The 6,345-nt window shown below is 45.5% G+C and overlaps 1 long non-coding RNA gene across 1 annotated transcript; it reads left to right on the forward strand.

Moving 5' to 3' along the window:
- Positions 1–3,477: 3,477 nt before the first annotated feature.
- On the forward strand, positions 3,478–5,935 carry LOC125553904. The gene is made up of 3 exons (XR_007304256.1): positions 3,478–4,447; positions 4,529–4,652; positions 4,761–5,935. It is a non-coding gene; the product is annotated as an uncharacterized LOC125553904 (long non-coding RNA).
- Positions 5,936–6,345: the final 410 nt, after the last annotated feature.

Here is a 6,345-nt window from a genome sequence, read left to right on the forward strand (position 1 = left end):
GAGTGTGTTGCTTTTCTCTCTTGCTTTATTTGGTGTTTTTTTCGAACTTGTTTGCTTTTGAGTGCTTGTGAGACATTGATGATCATGTGTTTGATCATAAGCTACACTTAATGCTTGCTTAATGCTATTATCTTATCTATCTTATGTGATCATTCATTATTCTTGGTGATGAGTGCATGTATTTCATTCTTATCATTTTAAGCGCTCCACCAAGATGTATGTGACATGGAAGAGTAACCCATGACTCTAACTCCTTGTGCATTTGCAGTCCAAAGCAAATTTTTAAATATGCACAAATTTAGGGGGAGCTCTTACTTATCACATACTTCTCAAAGCGACGATATATTTCATGCTTATTATCATTTGTCGAAGCTTTGATCTATATGTTGTCATCAATTACCAAAAAGGGGGAGATTGAAAGTGCAACTATCCCTAGGTGGTTTTGGTAATTCATAACAACATATAGCTCATTGAGCTAATACTATTCCAAGATGATTATTTCAGGAAAGCTCAATGATTGGCATGGCATGGATGTGAAAGTGGAACCCTCAAAATGCTAAGGACAAAGGACTGGCTCAAGCTCAAAAGCTCAAGACTCTTCATTTTATATTTTAGTGATCCAAGATCACATTGAGTCTTTAGGAAAAGCCAATACTATCAAGGAGGGATGAGGTGTTGCTTAATGAGCCTCTTGCTTCATGTGCTTAGTGATATGCTCCAAAACCCTCAACTACTTTCCCACTTTCACATATGACCTAAACCCTAAGCCAAACTCGGTCCTACCGATTCTTCCTATCCGGCGCCACCGAGTTTCACTTGTCATTAGCCACTGCCAAACCCTAGCAATTCGGTTCTACCGATAAGGGATCTCGGTCTCACCGAGATGGGGTTGCAAACTCTCTGTTTCCCTTTCGTAACTTTTCGGTCCCACCGAAAGAGCGAATCGGTCCCACCGAGATTGCAATGTAAACTCAGTGTTTCCCCTTTGTAACTTTTCGGTCTCACCGAGTTCCACTCGGTCTCACCGAAAGAGCAAATCGGTCCCACCGAGTTTGCCTGACCAACTCTCTGGTTAGCTAATTACCAAATTCGGTCTCACCGAGTTTGTGTAATCGGTCTCACCGAGATTACGTTATGCCCAAACCCTAACCATATCGGTCCTACCGAGTTGCATGTCAGTCCCACCGAAAATCTAACGGTCACTAGGTTTACATTTTCGGTCCCGACGTATTGATTCGGTCCCACCGAGATTGGAAAACTGTGTAACGGTTGGATTTTGTGTGGAGGCTATATATACCCCTCCACCTCCTCTTTCATTCGAGAGAGAGCCATCAGAACACACACACATTCCAACTCATATGTTTCTGAGAGAGAACCACCTACTCATGTGTTGAGACCAAGATATTCCATTCCTACCATATGAATCTTGATCTCTAGCCTTCCCAAGTTGCTTTCCACTCAAACCTTCTTTCCACCAAATCCAAATCCTATGAGAGAGAGTTGAGTGTTGGGGAGACTATCATTTGAAGCACAAGAGCAAGGAGTTCATTACCTACACACCATTTGTTACTTCTTGGAGAGTGGTGTCTCCTAGATTGGCTAGGTGTCACTTGGGAGCCTCCGACAAGATTGTGGAGTTGAACCAAGGAGTTTGTAAGGGCAAGGAGATCGCCTACTTCGTGAAGATCTACCGCTAGTGAGGCAAGTCCTGTGTGGGCGATGGCCATGGTGGGATAGACAAGGTTGCTTCTTCGTGGGCCCTTTGTGGGTGGTTGCTTCTTCGTGGACCCTTCGTGGGTGGAGCCCTGTGTGGACTCGCGCAACCGTTACCCTTGGGTGGAGCCCTGTGTGGACTCGCGCAACCGTTACCCTTCGTGGGTTGAAGTCTCCATCAACGTGGATGTAGGATAGCACCACCTATCCGAACCACGGGAAAAACATCCGTGTCTCCAATAGCGTTTGAATTCTCCAAACCCTTCCCTTTACATTCTTGCAAGTTGCATGCTTTACTTTCCGCTGCCAATATACTCTTTGCATGCTTGCTTGAATTGTGTGATGATTGCTTGACTTGTCCCAAAATAGCTAAAATCTGCCAAGAACTAAAATTGGGAAAAAGTTAAGTTTTTATTTGGTCAAGTAGTCTAATCACCCCCCTCTAGACATACTTTCGATCCTACACCTTGTCACCTGGAAAATCATCCTGTTTTTCCTTCCCAGGTGGCTCATCATTCTCAAAACCTTGCCAAGATCATGTCACTCCACTGCTTGACCAAACCCTAATTTCTTTTTCTTAGGAATATTCCTTTTTCTATTAAAGGAATAACCCTGTCAGCCCTAGGTTGTGAAGGAACCTTTATTTCCATCACTCCTAAAATTTCTAAATAATTCTCATAAATTGTTTGGGTCATATCTTTCCCAAATATGGCAAAATATTTCATTGGTCATGTTTATCATCTTCTTCAAATCATTCATTTCCTATTCTGCCCTAAATGGCACATTGTGAAGCAAGTGCCATTTATCTTTTCCTTATTGACCTCAAACTTCTTGTACACCTTTTCTTGTCCATATGATTGCGACGTGCCAAAATGCAACCTCATTTGCCTAGCAATTATTTAATTATGATTTTCCAAAGTTCCTGTCTGAGGGAAGTGGTTTTGAAGGAAGTACAAGTTAGGCATATCCAAATGAGTTTTCATTTTGCATGATCCCTCATATAATCATATCATAGCCCTCCACCAAAGTAGAGATCATGTCATGCCTCCATGTGAGCTCACTTTCAGTTCTTTGATTCTGTCCAAAATTTCAGTTTGTGAAGCAAGTATATTTTATATTGCTCCATTATGGCTGCCAATTTGTCTAGGCCTTATATTATCCATATAACCTACTTCAACCCATTTTGGGCATGTTTCATCAAGCCATTTTTCCTCTAGAACTTTTGCAAGTTTCTTGTCAGCAAGGATATTTGTGAAGCAAGTACCATTTTGGTGAATCCAATTGGTATGAAACTTATACAAAATCTTTATATGATCAAATCATTAACCCTTGCCAAACTTGAGCTCAAGTGGTTACTCCATGTGAGTGCATCATCCAAATCTTGATTCTGGACACATAATGTGAGTTACAAAGCAACTATGTTAGTTTGTGATCCATTATGCCTCAAAACCCCCAGGATCATATTTCTTCCTTAGTTAATCACCCCAGACATAACATTTGACACATATCATCTCTCTGTTGATCACACTTAGTTGATCAAGTTTACTGCAGTAAACTTCAGAGGTTGCTTACCTTTTAACCGGAGCCGTTTTCACCGAAATACCACCACGGTTGAGGCCTCCCTTGGAGGAACTACTCACTAGACAACATTTTCAAGCCCCTCTCCCCCACTACATGCCAGTGCACATGGTGACCACGACAATGGCATGCCCATGCACGCACTCTGTGTGCAGTGCGCGTGTCCAGTGGTTGTTTGTGCTGGACCCCCTCCTCCTCTCGTCGCCTTCGCGCGCGTGATCATGTCCCACAGCTGGCTTGCATCGCCGCCGTCCTCCTGGAGCCCTCTACCACTCCGTCAGCTCCCCCCGTCAGCTCTCGTCGCCGCGTGCCCACGGGCAAGCTATAGCCGACCGAGGCTTTAATGGCGTTCGGATCCTTCTCCTCTTGTCCTCGAGCTGGCCCTCACCTGCGTGAGCCCTGCCCCTCGTCTGTTCCCTCTTCTTCGCCTTCCCCGAGCTCATGCGCGAGCACACGCGTCTGCGGCGACGCCAGCTCGGCCTCCTTGCCCCGCGGCTATTTAAGCCCTCCCTCGAGTCGTTCGAGCACCTCATCAGCCTCCCTCACTCCTAGCTCCCTCCCCGTCCACTCGCCTGAGCTCCAGAAGCTCTTCTTGCCACTCATCACCGCCATGGCCGCCCCTGGCCTCCGCCTAAATTCGCAGCAACCCGAGCCCTTCTCCTCTCCTAGCTACTACCAGAGAGCGCCTAGACCTCCCCGAGCTTTCCCCGCCCTCCTCCTTGCCCTCTGGTGGCCTCTCGCCGTGCTTCCCATCACCGACCAAAGCTGTTGTCCGCTGTGGTCGCGGCCCCGCTCGTCCCCGCGTTCTCCGGTGAGCGTGCTGCCCCCATTCGGGTGCGCCTCTCCGCGCGGAGCATTTCGGTGGCCGGGGCGTCGCCTGAGTCGTCCCGAGCCGGCCGGACGAGCGCCGGCGCCGTGCTCCTCCTCTGTTCTGCGGGCGCGCCGTCGGGATGGAGAAAGAAGAAGGGAAGGGAGGAGAGAGAGAGGGAGTGGATAAGGCGGGCCCCACCAGTCACCCACACCGGAGCCGGCCCCGCGTTGACCCCAAGTGCCAACGTGGATAAGTGACGGGTCCCACCCCGCGGGACCCGCACGTCAGCGACCCACGCCCGGCCCGGCCACTGTCCACGGGTTAAGTGGAAACGCATTTCCCATAGTACGTTTTCATCCGACGAAAGCGTATTCTCCCTTTGTTTTATCTGAAGTTCTGCGCCTGAAAAGTCGTTTTCTTTTACAGAAAACGTTTTCCACCCGAAGGCGCTTTCTGTTTTTCTGTCCAGGCCCAGATTTTGAAGTTTTTCGTTACAGATGGGTCCCTGGCAGAAGCACCTCATATCTTTTTAACCACAACTCCAAATGAGGTGATTCCAAAGCCCACTTCTTCGTTTCATCGAGCCCGTTCTGATGGAACCATTTTCACCATGTTTTGACATTCTGAAATTGACCATTTTGCCCCTGCCATTATTCAGCCCCCTCCGAGAGAGTACGTTTTCCGGCGATCCTTTCCACGAGTTTCTCGCACTTTCTCCTGGTGATTTCCTCCACCCCAGGCAAGCCACACCCTCCATTTGCATGATTGCAATGCATTGACATGGTTTAAATTATTTGAACTTGTTTAAAATATTGCTTTAGCTACACGACTTTGTGCATGGCAATTTCTCGGAGTTGTATTTTGATCTTGTTATTGCCATGATGTTGCTTGGAGTTGGACTTTTATTTTGCAGCTTATGTGGTTGACATGTTGCCATTGGATTATTAGTGGCTTATGTTATGATGGTGGTGTTGGGTATGATATTTTTGGAGTATTACTTTGGATATCATGTTGCCTTTGGATTATTAGTGGTTAGTATGATTATTTTTCATGATGGTATATGATATTTTTGGAGTATTACTTTGGATATCATGCTGCCTTTGGATTATTAGTGGCTAGTATGATTATTTTTCATGATGGTATTTGATATTATTTTGAAGTATTACTTTGGATATCATGCTGCCTTTGGATTATTAGTGGTTAGTATGATTATTTTCATGATGGTATGTGTTATTATATTTTGGAGTATTACTTTGGATGTCATGTTGCCTTCGGAGTATTAGTGGCTTTTATGATTAGTTTCATGGTGGTTTTGGATATATCTTGGAGTATTTGCTTTAGATGTCATACTGCCTTTGGATTATTAGTGGTTAGTATGATTATTTTCATGATGCTAGTTGATGTTCTGTTGCTTGGAGTATTATTTTCGGAGATGATGTTTACATGTGGATCTCAGCCGAATAGCTTTATTCTTGTTATTGGAGTAGTAGGAGTATTGTTTTCGGAATCATCATGACAGTAGTGTTGTGCTACCCTTGGAGTATTTTGAGATGATGATATTATGCTTGGATTATTTGTTGGATCTATGATTTGGATTATAGTTTTATAGTTGATATTGGAGTAGCAGTTACCACAGCTATATTTTTGGGGATAAATTCTGTCATTAAGTTGGTCAGGCGCCGCCGAACCGGGCTTTTCGAGTGCAACCACACTTGCCTTTATGGGAAGGCCCTAATGCGGTCTATTGTCGTGCCTCTCGCCAGTGCCTCCAACTAGGGAAGGTTATTGTAACACCCTCGATGCGACTATATCTCCCACGTGTCGAGACACGACTTAGAGGCATAATCGCATTGAAGGCATATGTCGCAAGTTAGGCAATCTTCACAACATCCCATGTAATATAATAATGAAAGGGGAGATAACATAGTTGGCTTACACTTGCCACGTCAATCAAGTACATAAATAACATAACATCATCCAAACACTCATGGCCCGACTACGGCGCCAAAATAAAAGAGAACCCAACATGCGACAACGGCCCCGTTCACCCCCAACTGGGCACCACTACTGATCATCAGGAAAGGAAACATAATAACGTTGAGAGTCTTCGTCGAACTCCCACTTGAGCTCATACGCGTCTCCTGGAGCAGAATCATCAGGCCCTGCATCTGGTGTAATAGTAATCTGTGAGCCACAGGGACTCAGCAATCTCGCACCTTCGCAATCAAGACTATTTAAGCTTA

The sequence above is a fragment of the Triticum urartu genome, chromosome 4 (genome assembly GCF_003073215.2).
Source record: "Triticum urartu cultivar G1812 chromosome 4, Tu2.1, whole genome shotgun sequence".
NCBI lineage: Eukaryota > Viridiplantae > Streptophyta > Magnoliopsida > Poales > Poaceae > Triticum > Triticum urartu.